Below are 20,852 nucleotides of genomic sequence, written 5' to 3' on the forward strand. Positions count from 1 at the left end.
TCGTCATTTCTGGCAACAAGTCCCGAGCGGCAGATGGCACGAATGGGAAGCGAGGAAAGACGGGAAAAAAAAATAAAAGAATAGATAAGGATGAAACGAGAGATACGAGTGGGAGAGAAGGACGGGGGGGGTGGAGGGGGGGGGGGGATGACAGAGGCCGCGGCAGAGAGACAGAAGAAGAAAAGAGTGAAAGCGCTGGATGCGATGTGAGGAGAGCGATAAGGAGGCTTTTTTTTTTTTGAAGGGTCCTCTCAGATGCTGGCGTTGCTCAGTTCAGCGCCGTCACACAGCCTCGGAGGTACTTGAACCTTGCCTGCCCCCCCACCCTCCCCCACCCACACCTCTTTGTAGAGCTGCTGCCCTGCAGCCACCTGTAAACCGCTTTGACACATGATCCACTCCCACGGATGTGGAGTGGAACACACACACACACACACACACACACACACACACACACACACACACACACACACAGGAACCCACTGCTTGCAGGCAGCTAAGCGCGCGCCAACGCTTTAACGCACCATCAGCGTGCGGTTGTTTTAGCACTCGATTAACAACTGGCCGTCCCACTTTTGAATGGAGGGGCACTCACGGCAGAGACACGAGAGCTACCTAACAATCCCCCTCTCCTAACGCGTTGATTAAAAAAAAATAAAATGTAGTTCTTTTTTTTCCTCCTGCCTCTCGCACTAGTGTCACTTTCAAGCAATGGATCCTTCAGCGCGACAAGACAAATAACCCGATATTATCTGTTGGCGCAAAAGTGGCACTAGGAGGATTTTAACCTTCGCCTCCCGAAGGCCGAGGGAAACAGGACAAGTTGGAATTGAATCAAGCTATTGAGAAGGATGCCTTGCCACACACACGCACACAAAAAGCAGGTAAAGGGAATGGAAACTTTTTTTTAAAGATCATTTTGGGGGCTTTCACCGCCTTTAATGGACCAACACGGCCTCACGGCAGTTCGTGAAATGGTCACGTTATTTTCAATCTATTGATTCGTGTTCACGGGGACGTTTATGTCGGGTTTTTTTTCATGGTGGCCAGCACAAAATGGACTATACAGAGATTAGCGGGGAAAGCAAACGCCACACCCCCGGGGGGAGGACGCCTCACACGCCGGGAGACGGCCGCGGGTGACGCGCGACAATAACGGGATGGCGGCGGTTGGGATAAGGAAAAAAAAAACACGCGCGACAACGGGACGGTTGACGGGAAAACAAAACGCCACACGCGGGACGCGATCCCCGGCCACCGGGGTGAAAGTCGGGAATTGTTTGACCCATCCACCACCCCAACCAACCTCCTTACGCGGATTTTCGTACTACTCGCTGCTGTAGTCGTGCCGTGACCACGACATGTGCTTCCCATTTCAATACATTAGTTTACATTTTCGTGCTGGCCACCACGAAAAGAAACTGACAAAAACGTCCCCATGAACACGTATCAATAGATTACATAACGTGACCACTTCACGAACTGCCGTGCGACTGGGTTGAACGGACAGAATAAATATCCACTGAGCCAACGGAACGGAAACTTTTAGACAAACGCACGCGTGCAAATGCACATTTGTAATACGGACACGTTTTTACTAGATATGCAAGGAGTTCCGAATTCACGTTAAGTGGCAGCGATTAGTTGATCGCTGTTTTGTATGAGCGGTTAATGGTAAAGAGTGCAATAAATGGCAGAAAAGGCTGTCTTCAGCCTCTCAAATATGAAGTTTTCTTGCTCTTTTTCTGTTTGATTAAATTAAACTGAATATCTCTGGGTTTGGAAGTGACAAAAACAAAGACATTTGAAGGCATCACCTTGGATGGACATCTTCTGCCATCAATCTGACATTTCACATCGAGAAAATAATCGGCAGATGAATCGATGGAGAAAATCCATTAGTTACAGCCCTAAAATACACAGGGACATGTGAGAAAAAGAAGCATCACTCGGTCGCTGCAAGTAAGCTCCGAGCAACCCGCACCCCCCCTAACTTAAAAAAAAAAAAAAAAAAAGACAGCTCCTGATTAGGCATTGTCAAAATATTTGCGACTGAGGAATTCCAGCAGGCGAGCGCCGAATCGGCTGCTCTACAAAAGAGCCATCTTCCCTGAGTAACAAGTAGGTGCAATGAGTGTCGACAGAAGAGGAGCTGAAATCGCCCCCCTCCCCCCCCGGGCTAGAGAATATCCCGCTATTGTAGTCTTAACCCGCGAGACCTGGCGGGGAATGTACAAGCTTTCACAGTCACTTCTCATCCTATTTGTAGCACTGCCGCTGATGTGCGAGCGCCCGGGCCAGAGCAGGTCACCCCCCCCCCGCCCCCAAAAAGACCTTTTTTTGTTATCTCTCTCTCTTCCTAATACCTCAACCTACCTTTTTTTTTTTTTCCCCGCTCGATCCTATCATCACTCTACCTACTGTATATTCTCTCTTTTCCATATCTGTATCTCTTTTCGGTAACACTTTACTTGAAGGTATCTACATAAGAGTGACATGACGCTGTCATGAACACATGACACTGTCATGACACAGTCAGGGACACATGAACACTAACCCTAACTCCAACCCCAACCCCAACCCTAACCCTAACCCCTTATCATGACAAAAACTGACACTTACTGAAAGAAGCGTTACGTCATAAACATTTATGACTTGTTTATAATGTTTATGACACGTTCATGACCGTGTCATGTCACTCTTATGTAGATACCTTCAAGTGTAACCCTCTTTTCTCTCCCAATCTATACCGTTCCGTGGACGTAGCACTCTGTTGGCTCATAGGAATGTTTTCTGACTGCCCATCAAGTTAAGTATTTTTATATTTTTTTTATTTAGGAAAACGAAGAAAAAGAAAATCCAAAATGAGTCTAACTGAACGCTGGAGGTGTAAAGGTCTTCGACTTGAGATTTCAGTTGGAAAGGACAGAAAGGTTATCTCTCTATAAAGTTATTCCTCATCTTTACTGTTATTTATTTAATTGAAGTGTTTGGATTTGTTGCCACTTAAAGAAAAAAGGCTGATGTCATTTTTTTTTTTTTTTTTTGGGGGATTTCTGAGCAGGTCACTTACCCCCAAAACTTATTTTGTTATCTCTCTTCCTGATACCTTCAGCAGAAACCCCCTTCACACCTCTTCAAAACTCTTTTAAGAAATGAGTCCAACATATATTCATCTACAATGTGTTACTTTCACCCCTCACACCCCAAAACCCTCACGCCAAACCACTTTTTTCATCTCTCTTTTTGTATTTTTTTGTATCATTTTTTATTTATTTTTTGTTCCACGAGGCAAGTTTCATTAAAGATCCAATTATGCAAATCAGGTGCTGGAGAGGCAGTTGAATATGCACTATAATGGCGTACAGTAATCGTTCGACACAATATACGGCATCCGGGGCCAGATTTACGAGCGTAACAGAACTGCAACGCCTCCGTCCTTTGGTGAAAACCTCTTGATCATAATTAAAGGTGCAGGAGTTCTCTCTCTCTCTCGCTCTCTCAGCATCCTCACCCCCTCCCTTCTCTATCTCCCTCTCTCTCTTCCTCTCCCTCCATCTTGTGCTGCTCATTAGCAGAGGTCTGAGAAGTTTACACAGGTCACATCCGAGAGCTAGAGCGGCTAAAGAGCAGACATGACGTGTGCGATGCGGCCGGTGATGGTATGTGAAGTGGGTAATAGACATAACCCCCGCCTCACACACACACACACACACACACACACACACACACACACACACACACATATATAACCTTCCATCTCATCAACACTGGAGGTATTTACCACTGTCTTAGCTGAGCGCGGCTGAATGCTAAGCAGTAACAATTCTCTGCTTCAAGACCTCTGATTGATGTGTGCTTGCCTGTTTGTGTTAAGCTGTTGTCTACGGAAATGACACAGCTGAAAACAGAGCGCCGCTCGACACATCAAAAAGGGGGGAGAAAACGGTCCTGACATTGCATGACGCATCCGTTAAATCCCAAATGCTAACGAACTTGGAGGACAAAATTATCAAACTAAAGCCAAAGTCAATAATGCCCTTAATGCCAAGGGGGGCTCAGCGGGGAAGCCAGGGGCAAACAAAGGAGCAACATCACAGGTTGGGAGGAGAAAGGTGTTTTATGTGTTTTTGGGACACATTCCTTGTTGGTGTTATGAGTGAGCGCCAACTGAATACACAGAGAGAGAGAGAGAGAGAGAGAGAGAGAGAGAGAGAGAAAGGGCAAGGCCGCAGCATCGCCTGGACACTGGACTTTCTCAAGGCTGAGAAGTGAGACCAGCCCTGAAAATACACACTCACACTCTCGCTCTCTCTCACACACACACACACACACACACACACACACACACACACACACACACACACACACACAGCTGCAAATGCAAACTCCTACACACACTGACCTGCCTGCATACACATTCCCAGGCTTATTTAACCAGGTCTGCCTCTGAAAACAGAGGGAGATTGTGACGGAGGAAAAGATTTTTGATTTTTTTTTTTTTAATTGAATAGACCCTACTTGCGCACGCTCGCTTGCCAACCTCTATTCCCGAGACTAAAGATTAATCGATTAATTGATTAGTCGCCAACTATTAAATGAAATGCCAACTATTAAAATCCCGTTGAATCGCATTTCTTTTTATGAACAAAAAGGTCAAAACTTCTGTGATTCCAGCATCACGAATGCAAACATCTTCAGTGTCCCCCCGCTCCGTGACGGTAAACATTTTTCACCATTTCTCGGACACGTTTTAGAACCAAACAACTAGTCCGTTAGTCAGGACAGCCATTGACAGGTCAATACGCATATGAAAGGAATCGTAGGTTGCGGCCCTATGTGAGACCACTTCGACCTCTCCTACTGTCCAGATACACACACACACACACACACACACACACACCCCCCCCCGACTCCCCCGGCTGCCCAGACAGGCAGACGCTCCTTGTGATGGCACCCCGGCATGAGAGGACTGAGTCGAGGTCTGTCTGTCAGCGCCTCATCTGCCCCACACTCTTTATTCTTAGATCAAACTGACGTCCGTGATTAACCCCGCCTCCCCCCTCCTCGCCGTGCCAACCCAAGTCATCCCCCAAGGTCCTTATCAAGCTCTCAGGGCAAAGAACATACCGGGAGGGGGGAAAATATCATACACTCCCACTCAGAAGTACAGGATGAGACACTGACTTATAAACAATGATTCAATAAAGCTGATCATTCACACAGCTAGATGCTAATTGATAGCATATTCATTCCTGGATAATGGTCTCTTCCATATTTGCTTTTTATATATCGTCCAATAACAGAGGCAGCCTTTCTGCAATCAGTTTTACTTTGGTCCTAATTTCGAACAAAAAGCACTATGTAGAATCTGCGGTTGAATAAGAAGTAACTGGAACATGACAGGACAACAACACTCAATATGAAGGACGAAAAAAATTACACTCATCGGTTTTACATATTCATTTCAACAAATGAGATCCTAAAAAAAGAAGGCCAAATAATGAGAAAAAGGTCAGCGGCACTAACTTTGGAAAACTTCCCCCGCTGCGATTTAATAGCGGAATAAATCCTAATTGCTGTTCCTCAGAAATACAAGTTGGGCATCACACCCCTGTGGGCTGATGGTGCCAAAAAAAAAAAAGACCAAAAAAATCGGATTTCAAACATTTTCGACGACAGAAATTCAAACAAATGTGATAGGAAATCTCCACGTTTGAGGTTTTTCTCTCTAAACGTGTGAAATGTAGTGTGCGGTGTGTTGTGGTCAGGACAATCTCTTCTTGACTTCACATCCCACATTCGAGTCAATGCTAGTGTGTGTGTGTGTGTGTGTGTGTGTGTGTGTGTGTGTGTGTGTGTGTGTGTGTGTGTGTGTGTGCGGTGCAAGAGAGTGCTTGTCACATTAGCCTCACGCGGCAACTGCAAGCCCAGATCGCCGACATCTTCGCCTGTCTGGCTTGAACTCTGGAGATCAGGGTCATGGAGCTACAAGGCTCAACCCAGACTAACGCCTGTGTGTTACAGCCCCTTTAACACCGTCCTTGCCCCCTGCGGGACACACACACACACACACACACACACACACACTCTCTCTCTCTCTCACATACAGTACATACAGGCGTACTGGAATACATGTACGCAGCATTCCTTGCACTGTGGCCTGTGTGAAGAGAGAGCAGCTCGGAACCAGAAGAAGCGACACCAGAATCCAGAGATAAGTAGGGCCGCATCCAACGATTCTTTTCATTGTGGATTCATCTGTTCTTATTTTCCAATCAGTGTTTCCCAAAGCCCAAGATTACGTCCTCAAATGTCTCGTTTTGTCCACAACTCAAAGATGTTCAGTTCACTGTCACAGGGGAGGGAAGAAAACTAGAACAATATTCACCGTTAAGAAGCTGGAGTCAGAGAATGTGGGACTTTTTTTTTTTTTTTTCAACAAAAATGAGAATCAGAGTACCAGAATATCTGGCCATTGATTCAATAGTTGAAAACTAATGGATTAATGGATGAATCTTTGCAGCTCTAACCAAAGCCTTCACCCAGTAGGTAAACGGAGACAGAGACGGAGAAAGACAGAGAGAGAGACAGAGAGAGAGACAGAGAGAGGAGGGTGCTTTCCACAATGACTGCACATATCAATTAATGGCTGTCTGATGAGCAGAGCTGGCCTGATCTGGCCTGCCCACCAGCGCCCTGATCCCAGCGGACTGGGAGCCCTGGCCTCGCAGCCTGTACAGCTGGAGCCCTCTCCCCTTTAATTACATGAGAAGGGGGATCAACTAGCCACAGTGAGGCTGCCTGTGTGACTGACTGTGGACTACACTCTGTGTGTGTGTGTGTGTGTGTGTGTGCGTGCGTGCGCGCGTGTGCGGAGATGCACACATCACTGACTGCAACAGGAGAACTGGATTTATGTGTTGTCCCATTGATTATACACACACATTTTCTGTACTGCTAGATTATGTAATTTTATGCGACCACTTCACTGCGGGTTTGTGTGTTTTTGCGATGGGATGTCTGCTCATGTGCTGCCTTCTTTAATGCGTGTTTGTTAAATGAGTGTTGGGATTTTTTTTTTTTTTTCTCTTTTTCTTAAAACGTTTTTTTTCCTTTTCAGAAAAAAACTAAACAAAAAATTTGATTGTGTACGTGTCAACATGCAAAATAATTCACCGGGTGTCGGACTGACAACGCTGCGGCTTCAGTCGAGTGGGTCTCCTCCACGGTGAACTGACTGACTGACTGACTGACTGACTGACTGACAGCCTGCTGAAAAGAGGACTGATTTAATGCCATCCTTTGCATGCCATGCTCTCTCTCTATCTCTCTGTCTCTCTCCCCCCACCCCCTTGTCTCTCTCATCGCTCCCCCCACCAGCCTGCTTTTCAGCTGAGAGATGTGTATCGCCGCAGTCAGTCACGGCCCCGCGGCCCCCTTAGCAACACTGACACGGCCCCAGGCACAGGTGGGAAAGCAACTAATGCAAGATCAGCCAATAACGGCGCTCACTACGGGCCGCCTCCACGGAACACATTTTGGGCTCTGTCGATCAGAAAGTTGTAGCTCAAGAAAAAATGTCAAAATCCGTGTGCTGTACAGTTACACGTGTGCGGCTTTCCGCTCTTAGAAATCTCACCCTGACTGCAAAATCAAAAATCGAAAAACATCCCATCCATAAACATTGCACGTGTATCTATTTAAACTTGCCACCAAGTGAAGATAAAGAATGCTTGCACATTTTAAAAGCCCCATTATTTTAATGACAACGATACTGACAATGAAATGGATAATTCATCAGTGAGTACGATGCAATATTAAAATGGAACCTGACTGCCGGATGAATGCAAAAAAAATCTCAAGCAGGCCTGACGGATAATATGAAAAATAAATTGCTAACACAAACCACCGAGGCCTTGAACACCACATTCACCAGATGAATTCCTCAAACAGGCCATTCTGCAAAGCGAGGCCTTTTCTCAAACACAGCATCTCTTCCCAAAATATATATCCCCCCCTCCACGGAAAAGAACGACAACATTTGAACTTGTAGAAAAGAAAAGAGGGTCCAGTGCAGGGCAGACAGGTCGCTGAAGGCAGCCTGAACTGTCAGAGAGAAGCGTGGTGGGGGGAATGTGTGTGTGTGTGTGTGTGTGTGTGTGAGGGGGGGGACAGTTATCCATTTGCTATTGCATCTCCAATAAGGGAATGAAAAGGAGCTGAGAAAAAGGGTTTACGCCCAGACACTATTTCAGACATAATATCCGCCTGGTGCATACCATTAAACAATGACAGCATCTCAACTCACACACTACATCTATTTATCCTCTTTCCTTTGCACAATGAATATGAGGAAGAGGTAAGATTTTTTTTTTTTTCTCCTTTTCTTTTCTTTTGGCTCGAGACAACTTTAGAGAAGGTTAGGGAAACAGTGGGGAAAACAACGCAATAGACATTGTTGAGTATTTTTAGGGAAGGATGACATGTGTCTTCGCGGCCATTGTGCAACCCTCTGGGAGCTGTTGGAAGTGGCTGGAGGATAACCCGGGTCAGATCACTCAGGGGTCAACTTCACTTCCAAGAAAAGGAAAAATGAAAAAAAAAAGAAGGGGTCCTCCCCACCCAAGACGCAGGGCGACACAGAACAGAGGCTTTAAATGGGATTACAAGGCTCATCCCTGGTGCCACATATTACTAATAATTCAATACATCATTCAAGCACAAATTCGGACATGTGAGCCTCGATGTGGGAATTCGGCAACCGGTTAGAGATTAGATTTTTTCCTTTTTTGCACATGATTCGCGCTCAAACGGCTGGATCTTTAGGATATCCTAAAAATAAACCACCTCTGGTAAAAAAAAAAAAAAAAAAAGGAGATGAACTTCTGAAAGCATGAGGTCAATGACATGTCACATAGTCTATATCACAACCTCTTCCAAAAAAAAATATATATATATATTATTGGTTTAAGGGCTCCGTCATTTTAAATTTCCACATGCAGACACGGATATCTATCAGCCTCCTGTAGCCTTTTGACTCGCTCTAACTTTCTCCAAATAACCCCCCTCCACACACACACCCGCATTAAGAGTGACACCGGTTCCTAAAAATGTCAATTCCACCGCTGCTAATACCGTATGTGTTTACCCCCCCCTCGCCTCGCCTGAGTCTGAATACCATCGCAACGTCTTCCTCTAAGCAGAATGCCGGGGCAGCTTATTCATAAGAGAGGTCGATCACTGCACAAAATGGCAGGTCTCACCGGCTCTTCTTCCATCTCACAAGTTTTTTTTTGACACATGGTGGAAAAACGCGCCGGGGAAACTTTGTCTGTCGCTCTGTCAGCACAAGTGCGGGCGTCGGTAGAAAGTCCCCCATGTACACATTTAACACGGGGGGAACACGGCTGGACTTTTCTCAAAGTCCCATTACTGTGTCGCGGATCTGTGTTCGCAGTGTATCGCAAATCCAAGCCGTGCGCTCGAACGCCTTTTACGCACACGCAGCGTTACAGAGTAAGACACCACGATGCAACGGGTGAACGGAACTTATTCGGATTTATTCCATGCTCGGAAAACTACACACAAAAATTGTCTCGCGTTGAGTTTGAAGGCGCCGAGCATCGCAGCCCGTGTCTCGGTCCCAGCTGCTTCATTTGTCGCAGTTTTTCTTTCGCTGTTTTATTTTTTTTTTTTTTTTTTTTACGATCGTCCCTCGCTCCGGATAATTGCTCTGTTATTTTCTAATCATGATTGGGGAGACATCAGGTGGGGTGGAGGGGTTGTGGAGAGGGGTCCCCCCCCGTTGCGATGCACCCCCACAAACAAGCCCAATCCTTTCCACCTCAACAAAAAAAAAAAAAAAAACGACTTCCCAGCGAGTTACACACTCCAAAGCCCCCCCTCAGTAAAAGCCAAGTGGTGTAGTAGAAGCTCCACACTTCTTCTCCTTACCTTTTTAAATTTGCCGAAGCGCCGGCTAACTCCTGCGCGTAAACGATGCGTCGGGAGAGATAGTGTTCATTGAATAATGAGCCATGTCCATATGATTTGACCGAATCATATTCTTGTCGGATGACTGAGGGGAGGGGGGTGGTGGTGGTGGTAGGGGGGGGGTGGTGTTGATGAAAAGTGCGCTTCAGTTCGGACCTGTTAAAGCCTGTCCGCTCCTCGATCCTGTCCCTACTCCCTGCCGCGCATCCTGACTTTGAAATGTTAAAACAAAAATGTTAAAACGGCTTTATTACTTCGTCTCTCTTCTGGCTTTTTCTTTTTCTGACCCTTTCTCTCTCTCTCTGCGCCGCGGTCTGCTAAAGGTAAACGTTTTGCATTGATGCTTTTCGCCGGGCATCAGCATATATTCCCTTCATCTTTCAGCTTGGACTCCCCCTATCTGGTAGGTGAAATGCATTGTACCGTTAAAAAAAAAGGGCACTCCGTTGTAGAAAGCGAAGCAGAGCCGACAGACTGGGCTGGATACAGCCCGGGTCTTGCGGTATTCGCCGTTGACGAGGAAGGGGGGGATAAAAAGCAGCTGATGCACAGAAACCTCGTTTTACCGAAATAATCCCCTCATCATTCCATGTCCTGTGGCACCGCGGCGAGAGAAAAAAAAACAACAACAACAAAAAAACATTCCCCCGGCACCTTAGTTTGTTTCTGACCTTGAAGTGGCCACAAACACTCTTTTGTTTTAAAATGTTTTTATTATTATTTGAAAATCTGCCCCCCTCCCCACCACCCCCGCCACCCCCCTCTTGTACATGACCGTTCACACGCAGCCAGCCTCGCCGCTTCTCGGCACCCGTGCACGCGTTCAAAAATCGCCTTGGATAACAAACCCGCTCCGCGTAGAAACACCCAGGTCACAAAACCACTCCAAAAAGTAGAATTCCTTACCTTTTTTTTTTTTCTTTAAAGTGACCTGTGTCGAGTCTTTCTCCTCTTCTGCTCGCCTTAAAAGAACTCCAGGATAAATGAGTGTTGCCTCCCGTGCGTCCTGAGCGTCAGTCACCGCTTAAGAGAAGTAATGAGTGATAAAAATGACGCTCATCTGTCTGCACTGTAACCTTGTGGCGTATTTAATGTAAATAAGCCCCGTTGTGTTGCCAATCCCCATGCATACAAACGCAAAACCGCTCCTCGGGGAACTCGCTTTTGCCTCTTTTTTTCCCCCTCTCTCGCTCTCTCTCTCTCCCCCTCTCTCAATGTATTGCCGATTTATTCTTACTGCCTGCGAGCGCAATAGAGAATGAACGGAATGATTTGAAAATATGATATATCAATAATGCGACGAGTCCAATTTGCGAACGGGCGCATTTCTACACACCTCTCTGAAGATTTTTTTTTTTTTTTAAAAGAGCCCCGCTCTGTTTGCAAAAGAAGCGAATAATTTTTCTTTTGGTTTTTTGGGGGGGGTATATTTCCAACAGGACCCTTGAACTTGAAGTTGGCACAACTTTTGCACAACGCGTAAAAGAAAACACACACACACACACAAACGACAAGAAGACGTCCCGTATAGGCCGAACTGTTTCTCGCAACTAAAAGCTTCTTTGCGGAATGGTTTTGATATATTATGCTGCTATAGGGGGGTGGAAGAGACCGAATAATGCAATTATAGATTCAGTGTCCCAGCGTTGACAAAAGACAGGACTTCAATGGAGGCTTTGTTATGGGATTATATAATGATTATGGGGTAATTATGGGAACGGTTTGGTAATAATAAAAAAAGTATCAAGTGCTCTGTTGCAAGGACAGCTTGTTTTCTCGAATGTAAGCGCATGAGTAGAGGAGTGTGATAAGACGGACAGACGGTGCTGCTGACAGCTAGTGGCAGGATGACGGCAGACAGCCCCGATTATTCAAAATGTCGAACCGAGAGACACATTAATGCCACTGGCCGAGATGCTATCACATGTCCGCAGAACCGGACATGGGACCACAATGGAATATCGCGGGGTCATATTCATAACAGACCCTGTGCGTAACGACCCCCAAACACACACACACACACACACACACACACACACACACACACACACACACACACACACACCACCCTGTCTCCCCTCTCCACGCCGCTTGTTGTCGCATGCTGTATGTGTCAGAGAGAGAGAGAGAGAGAGAGAGACACACACACACACACACACACAGACAGACACAGAGACAGACACACACGCGCACACGCACACACACACACACACACACGTGAATGGTCATTCAGACAGAGAGCACATGACACTCCATCCAACATAATCTGCACCTCATACAGCATATTAGAATTAATAATATTATTTTTTATTATTATTATTATTAATATTATTTAATATATTTAATTTATTCGAATCACATTTAAGAATGTAATGCAGTCACTTCATGCAACTTTTTCATCAAAAACTGCTGTTCAAAGAAAATTATCAATCTTTTTTTTTTACCTTATTGCAAATGTAAAGACACTAGGCATTTTAAGATATAAACTGGCCTAATATTATCCGTCCCTTCTTTCTTTTTGAGTCTATTGGTAATTTTATTCACAATGTCATTTTGCCTTTTTAAAGACATTTTCACATGAGTCAGTGTGTGTGTGCATGTCTGAGTGTGTGTGTGTGTGTGTGTCCTGCATTAATAGATAGCCTAAATATCTGCTTTCTTCCACTTCCCAGACAAAACACGTCCTTCTCTTTAAAAGATACTCCACATTAATTATGCACTATGAAAATCAGATTCTCATGCTGCTCCTTTAAATGGTTATATGGAATTTAGTTTGATAAGTATGACATTCTTTTTTTTCTCTCTCATCCTTTTTTTTTGAGCATTTTCAAAAAAAAAAAAAAAAAAAAAAATAGAAAGGTTTTCCTCCCCTAAAGAAATTAGCATAACCATTCCCCATCAATAATATGGCTATCTCTATGGGAGTGATAGCAGCAAGCAGTAGGGGTGTTCCTTTTGCCGATTCTCCATGGATCAACAGCGCGTCATCAGCTCCTTTTGAACTTGTTATAGCAAGTCAAGTGATTCTTTATCGGCTGACAGCCCTGACAATGCATCGGGGATGGGAAAGCAGGTCAAAAGGAAGTTGCCATATGGACTTAAGCATGCAAATTTCTAACAATACATAGCAGCGAGGGTTGCACTCTCACATGCACACTGCCATATATGTGTAAGTGGCCACGCAAAAGTGTTTGCCAGCCGCATTGTGCAGGCTGACATGGATCTCTGTGGCTTAAGTTCATTGTATGCAGAGTATAAAACTAATTTAAGCTTTACAAGGATATGGGCTTTTAAGGCCGTAACAAAAAAAAGCAAATACAAATGTATTTTATGAAATTATAATGGATTTTTTTATAATATTGGTGGTTCCCGTTGCCTTCTAAAGATCACTGGCAAACGACGGAACGCACCTGTGTGTTAACTACTGGGGTATAAATGATTTTCAGCGTCAGTTTTTCAACTGAATGCGATTTATTTGGGTTTACAGGCACGTGTGCAGCTTCGTGTGCCATTCACCGTGTTCAGAAAAGTCGAAATCCTAAATTCCTTGAGACTGCTACATGAAACCTAAATGCGAGAAAGCATGAATGAATTTTGTATTGTATAGAGTACTCTAAGTGAGTGAGTGAGTGAGTGAGTGAGTGATGGATGGACATTGTACTGTAAAGACACGCGGGAAAAGGCTTGACAGTGTTTGCCTTTGCAACAGGTGCACCAGCATTCCATTCATTTCTGTTAGCCTTGAGTTCTGTTTTACTTCTCCATTTGCATTAGGGCTCATAAATTAATAGTCCCACGCCTTTGCATTGCTCTCATTGATTATACTTCAGTCGGTAAATTAATGTCACACATTGCAATGTTTTTCAAATTTGGGTCCATGCAGTGTAGCATATAAATGCAGTAGTACATCACATTTTAACCTCTTGCTGTGCTTCTCAGCACGCTATTAAGTTCCATTCCAAATGAATTGGAGCTGGTGAGCAGGTAGGGGAGTCAATATATCAAAGAGAGAGAGGGAGAGAGGGAGAGAGAGAGAGAAAGAGATTTGGTGCTGCAGTGTATATCTGTTCGAGTGCGCGGCCTGTGTTTATGTGTGTGTGTTTGTGCCGAAGGGATGGGAGGCAGAGGGAGTGTTGGCCGCCAGTCCTGGGAGGGTCATCACTGCCTTATTACTGCCATGTTAGTGACTAGCAGCTGAAGATGGCTCTGCTCCCTGCCCCTCTGCTTGGGAGTCATCCAAGACAGTGTGCTCCAAAAACAGACCAGCCACTGTTCACTCCTCAGATAGATTAAGATGTTATTCCACTGCCCTGGCCATCTCCATCTGACTTTCTGTCTCTCTTTTCCCCCTGACCAGACCCAGATTTTACAACATGCCCGCCTGTTCCTCCAATGTCTCCAGAGGCCCTATTGCTAATTTCAACTTTTAGCGAGTAGACGAAACAATCTAAGAGCATGGGTGCAACATGATAGCCCGGGTCTTTTCGTGCTGTTGTCTTGTGCCAGTTTAGAGGGAACTACCAATGGATGTAGTTAGGGGGTGAGTATGTGCATATGTGTGGAGTGTGTGTGTGCCTGTGTGTTTGTGTCTGTATGACTGCATGCATCTTTATGCCCAGTTTATATTTAAATGCAAACACAGCAAAGACTCTGGCTTTCCCCAGAGGAAAAGAAATGCTTTTCTTTGCTTCAAATTGAGTTTCTCAAAGTCTAATTTGTAGCAACCCTTTGATGAACAAATGTTTTCAGACGATCCTGCTTTAATGAAAAGGGAGTGAGCGCAATTTTAAACAATCCGGAGCTCTGAACCCTCTGTGACTGTAAACTTTAAAAATTAAACTTTAGAATTTGTATCAATTACACTTTCAAGTTCTGACAGGGCCTTAAATAAGAGCCAGGAGCGCTGGCTACGGAAAACGTTTACCACACCAGATTCATTTCCACGGCAGTCGCCTCCTCCACTGGTGACATCAATCCCTCATGTGAGGCATTTACGTTTCCAACGAACACACACTAAATACACACTACTGTCTCAGGCTCTCCCTTGATGACTGGGGTCAATGAGCGTGCGTGTTTGTCAGCTCCGATCGTTAATGAAACGCTCACACAAACACAGCACCGGCAAATATTTACAGCCCAGTCTAGAGATTTCATCACCGACAAATGTGTGATTCTTCAGGAAGCACTGTATTTTTTTTATTTGCCGGGACATGAGCGTATACTCAAGATCAAACTTGTCTGGGCTTGATGGATGTGGAGGAGCAGGAAGTATACTGCCTTTTGACTTATAAGCGGTGTTGTTTTAATTTAAATCATATGAATCAACGTCTGCCCGGAGCAGAAATTAAATAGTTCTAAATGAAAACATCTGACTCTAATTGATTAAGAACAATGATCTGCATAGTAGGTCTAGAATATCCTTGTGATTTCTTTTTCATCCACGACTAAGAGAAAAGGAACTGCTGTTCATTTCATGCATGCGTGTGTGTGTGTGTGTGTGTGTGTGTGTGTGTGTGTGTGCGTGTGTATATACACATATATATGTATACGCATAGATATACGGAACAAACAACTAAACTGCATTCTTAAATTACCTTTTGAGGGAAACATATTGTTTCAACATGTTGTTGACGGATCACTAAACTTTCTGTTAATGTCGTTAGCATCGTGAGCAACCGGCGCTGGCTGGGTTGGGGGTTCCTGTAGGGGCTGGGTGGAGGCTAACTGTCCATGGGGCTGTGGTCTGCTCTCATCCTGACAAAAGCCTCTTAGCGACAGGGAGCGAGGCAGACAGATTGGAGTGCGCTAGCTGGCTAATTTGGCGTTAGATCAATCGACTACCCACACAGCTGACATTAGGTGGCAAATTCATGGGCTAATCGTGGGTTAGCGTAGCGCTGTTAACCGTGGTCGAAACAATCATACTCAAAAATAACTTTAACTTAAACGTTACGGTACGGTTAAGCGACCAAGCAATAGCATGAGCCACTCAGCACATTGTAATAAGCTGGATCGATATTGAAATATCATTTCAATAAATTAGGTCTCTACTGCATTAGCGTACTGTGTTGCAAAGTGGCATGTAATTATTGAAAAATGCTGTATTATACTGTTACTGAGTATAATTCTGTGACATTTACAATTACTCTTGAACGTTTCATCTGGGGTTTCCCGTGTTTTGACCATAGACTGTAGGTCTTTTTTCTAGAGGGGGGTCAAAGTTTATAGGATGCCATTGACAGTTGGTCTCCTGGGTGAAAGTCCCATGTTTGTGTGACCCATCTATCCACCCGGAAGTCCTCCCTATGCAGACTCTATGTGGACTTTGAACATAAGACTTTGATTTAAAAAAAAAAAAGCACTGGTTCTACGTAAAAAACTAACATTTTGGCAGAAAATAGGTGTCCCTAAATATGTAATTGAGAACCTGTACGTGTGTAAATGTGTATTCCTGAGATGAGTGAAACCAATCAGTGCCGAAAGTTTGCGATACCAAATGGGAAACTTATCGATGATGAATTTCCTCCTTAGTTATAGACATGATTTGTCACTTAACAGCAATCAAAACCCTAACACTAACAACCCCCCTTCACACACACACACACACACACACACACACACACACTCACTCACTCACTCACTCACTCACTCACTCACTCCACCACACGTTCGACTCACCCACAGTGAGAACATTGGAACGTTCTCATCTTTTGGGGGGGATCTTAGCATAGCTCCAGATTTGACTCAACTTTTTCACAAGTTTATCAGTCAGCTGTTGCCCTTAGTGCGTCAGAGCGACATCTGTTTCCCCCCCCACACACACACACACACACACACACACACTCTGGGTAGGTGCTCTTGTGCACTACCGCTCGCTGTCTCCTGTCCTCTCACCTTTCCACCAGAGTCCATATTTTCTGGATAGTGTGCTATCATATTTTACTATTACCTATCAATTGGTTTCTAATCGCAGTAACGAGGCAGCTAGCTGGCTGGTGACAGAGCGCTAACGGCCTCGCAGGGAACATTAAGGAGGCTGGGTTATGCTGTGGGCCGTTAACTACCTACAGGCACTGGCTAATGGCTCTAAATGACCTCCTCAGTGGCTATTAGCACATAATTAGAACCTGCAGACCAGTGGTGACCTCCGCCGGACACACGTGATTACTCCTCTCCCCTTGTGTTCCCCCATACTCTCTGCTCCTTTCCTTTCCCTTCCTTTCCTATCCTCATCTCTCCACTTCGTTCTTGTCCATTCTTCCCTCGTGTTTCCTTTTCTCTAATGCTCTGTAGGATTACATTGACTCCCTGGTGGGAAGACTACCACTAAAACTAATCTCTTTATAGTGCCCCAGTACAAAAATACTCCACCATAGTGTAGGTCCCGGGAAATTGCATTAAGAGAGAATATTCATTGCTACATTCATACCAGGTCTGATTATTGGTATAAAACGGTTTCAGTGTCGGAGTAAATTTAATCATTTCTTAAAAGCTTGCCACTGAGCGTCGGCGCTTAAGGCCCTTTTTACCTTGCTGACAATTGCCAGCACCTCCTTGACCTGATTCAGCAGCACTTCCTTAAATCAGCAGATAGCGCAGCGCCGCAGTGAAAAGAGAAGCTAAACGGCAAGATAAAGTGCAAGGTGCTGCCACGCCACAAAAGGGGCTCAGTCACACTAACCTCTGTGTACACTTCAGCAACAGTCTCCCGTTACCCCGAACAAAAGAGACGGTTTACTAGGTTAGTGTCAGCTCAGGAGCAGCAGGGAAACAATGAGAGAACAACAAAGGAATGTGCTGATTTTTGTGTGTGTGTTAGGGGAAAATGCTACACAGTACCAGTGCCTTAAATTATCAGTGAATTATCTCTGAGCCTGTGGGAATTATGTGGGTTATTTGTAACAAGCAGTCAAGGACAAGTGGGCCTTGTGTTACAACTATGAGATGAATACTAAACACAAAAGAAAATCCCGGCCAACTATCTATCTTTCCAGGCCATCCTCTAGCCTTGGAAATAAGAAACAGGTACAGCTGTGATTGCAAAATCTGAGCTGAAGATGAGTGAAGCTGGAGAGGACACATTAGTAGAGAGTAAACACTGCTGGACAAACGCAACTGGCACTACCACCGGCACAATAAATACAGCTGTTGTACCCTTGACCATGTCACTGGCTTGGCACAGTAGCACAGTATTCTAATGCTGAGAGCAATGGTGCTCAGTCAGTTTGTTGTGAAAGCTATACAGTCAAGGGCTTCAAGCCCACAGGACCCGACTGGACCCAAAGCAGGTCAAGGATCCATGATTTGCTTCAAGGTTGTGTCTCACTAACTAACTGTTGCAGGTTTCTGATTATTCTTATTAATAAACCAGAGAAGGGGACAAAACTCAAGACAAGCCAACCAAAATGACCAACTAAATAAAAAGCAGGATTAAGCTACATTTACCGTAGCAGTCACCTCTTGCAGAGTCAACAGTAGAATAAAACATCACCAAGGCAGATAACATGGAGATGTTCTAGACCAGGGGTGGATGCCTAGACGCATAGGGCCCTATTTTAACCATCTGAAATGCAAGTATCAAACGTGAAACGCAAGTAGCTTTGTGGGCGGATCTCAGGACCGAGATGACTCTTGCGCCCAAAGCAAATCTGAAATGGGTTGGTCTGAAGTAGCTAGGTGTGGTTTGGGCGTAACATGCAATAAACCACTAAGAGCGTCATCTCACATTCCCTTTAAGAGCAGGCGCGCTTGTTCCATGGCAGATTGCTATTATGACGGCGAATTTGCCTGGCGCACGCCAGCGGGAGCTGTCAGGGATGCAGCAAAGTAATAATTGCCCGTCTTGGCCGGGTGGCGATGTTGCTGCGGCCTCCCGGGCGCATCTCCTCAAGTCTGGAGAGGATTGCTGCAGACAATGAAAATAAATAGTAGTTGTATTGAGTAGAAACAGAATACTTCACAACTGCTATCGTTAAACATTTATTGACTGGCAGTTGGAGATATGACGCCCATGTCTATAACGCTCTATAAACATACCTATAATGCATTATAATCTGTTCATAGCACTATATAACTATAGTTATAAGCACTCATAAATATTCATAAATTTTTACAACAATGATCATAACACATTATAGTGACTTATAAGGTTTAGGTATAGGTGTCACCATACGTCATAATTGCTGGTCACCCATTGACATTATTTTTGCAATTATACACATACATGAAATGAACACACAGCAGTTCCTTTTCTCTCAGTCTTGGATGAAAAAGAAATCAAATCGGTATCAAAACAAGGATATTCTGTGTCATGTCATTGTTTTTAATCTATTTTAACCAAACCATGATCTTTTCCAAAGACCTAACCAAATACTTGTGTTGCCATAACCTAACCAAGTAGTTACTGGAATATGTAATCAGAGAGAAAATAAGTTTCCCCTCAAAATGTAATTATGAATGCAGCAAAGTTGTATGGGAACACAATCTTATAGGAGACAGGGCTGCAAGAGGGCTTGAAGGGATAGTTTGGATATGGGATGGGAACTGAAGCCGTTATATCCATCTATGCTCTCTTCAAAGCTATCAGGCCCCTCTGACTTGTGTTTTGGTGCAACTTTGGTGCTTTTAAAGATTAGTTTGGATTCAACAAAAATCACACAATGTAGGTTGAGGTCCTAAACCCTAAAACAGGCCCTAACACAGTATGTAAAAATACATTCATGTTGCATGAATTAAGATACCACTTCACTACATCATGACATCCTTGACTGCCGGAACATGCGTCCTACAAGGTCTCTGGATCAAACAAGAGGCTCCTCCACCCAGACTACATCACTGTGTGATCCTCCCAGGGTCAGACCTGTGCTCTGTACAGTGCCCACCAGAGGCTGAAGCCTGCTACTGCAGGTGGGGGAGGGAAGGGGGGGGTGAGGGTGGGTGGGAGGGAGGGAGGGCCTGGGCATGTGTGGGGCCAAGCCAAGAGGTCTTCAGAGTATTCAGATATCCCAATTTCCTGTCCTGTGTCACCAGGTCTTAAGAAGCCGTTTTGGGCTGTGTCATGAGTTAGACATGCACACAGACACACAGACACATGCAGCCACGCACACAGACATAGAACCGCAGTCCTCGCTGAATTAATTTGTTTTCATTTGCCCTCTGTCAGCAGTGCTCTGGTCTTCGCTGCGGAAAGATCTCTTAACCAAAGGTCCCTCTTTCCACTCATGGGATTTCATCTAAACAACGCTCACTGCTGCTGCGGTTGCTGCCTTTTTTGCTTTCCCAAGATATCAGGTCAAACAGCCATAAGCCACAGTGTACTGAGGAATCACACAGTGGATATATTCTTTCTCTTTGGCATAACATTTCACATACGTACAGTGGTGCTCAATGCTGTAATATTAAGAGGAATGTTGCAGTGCGGTTGATGGTAGGGGTCATGGCCTTAATGCGCGCCAATTATCGTGTTGAAGGCATTGTGTCCAAAAATAGACTCTGTTTTGGATGCTGTTTTTCGGGGGGGGAGTCCAGCCGAGTGTGGCACAGCAGCTGTGCAGTGTGTCGGTCAAATGTTGGGTATGTGCGCAGAAATAAGCCCACTCAAGTAAAGGGCAGACATGACAGTCAGACACAATAAAACCCATTCATTTACTACCATAGACTATAGTAAAAATAATGGACGAAGCTTCCGCGTCCCATCCAGGAATGCTGTGTGGACTAGCCAGCCCCTCCTCCGCGGCGCCGTGGAGGAAGGTCTGGCAATGCGGGACTAGCAAAAAAGAAGTCGTTTTTTATTGAAGTCTACGAGAAAATGAGCCTACTTCTCACTTGATTTATTACCTCGGTAAACAATTTCTTCT

General features: G+C 44.8%; 1 protein-coding gene across 3 annotated transcripts in view; it reads right to left on the reverse strand.

The window, feature by feature from the left end:
• The window catches only part of znf536 (zinc finger protein 536), a 336,960-nt gene that overhangs the window by 242,836 nt on the left and 73,272 nt on the right, over positions 1–20,852 (reverse strand). Inside the window, exon 1 of one of the 3 annotated variants that reach the window (XM_028578234.1) lies at positions 10,903–11,323. The exons of 1 other annotated variant lie outside the window; for it this stretch is intronic. The gene's annotated coding sequence lies outside the window, so the exon portion shown is untranslated. Of the gene's footprint in view, positions 1–9,957; positions 10,027–10,902; positions 11,324–20,852 lie in introns of those variants that run through there. One more of the 3 variants, XM_028578208.1, reaches the window with a different exon arrangement.

Source organism: Perca flavescens, chromosome 1, assembly GCF_004354835.1.
Source record: "Perca flavescens isolate YP-PL-M2 chromosome 1, PFLA_1.0, whole genome shotgun sequence".
In the NCBI taxonomy this organism is placed as follows: Eukaryota; Metazoa; Chordata; class Actinopteri; order Perciformes; family Percidae; genus Perca; species Perca flavescens.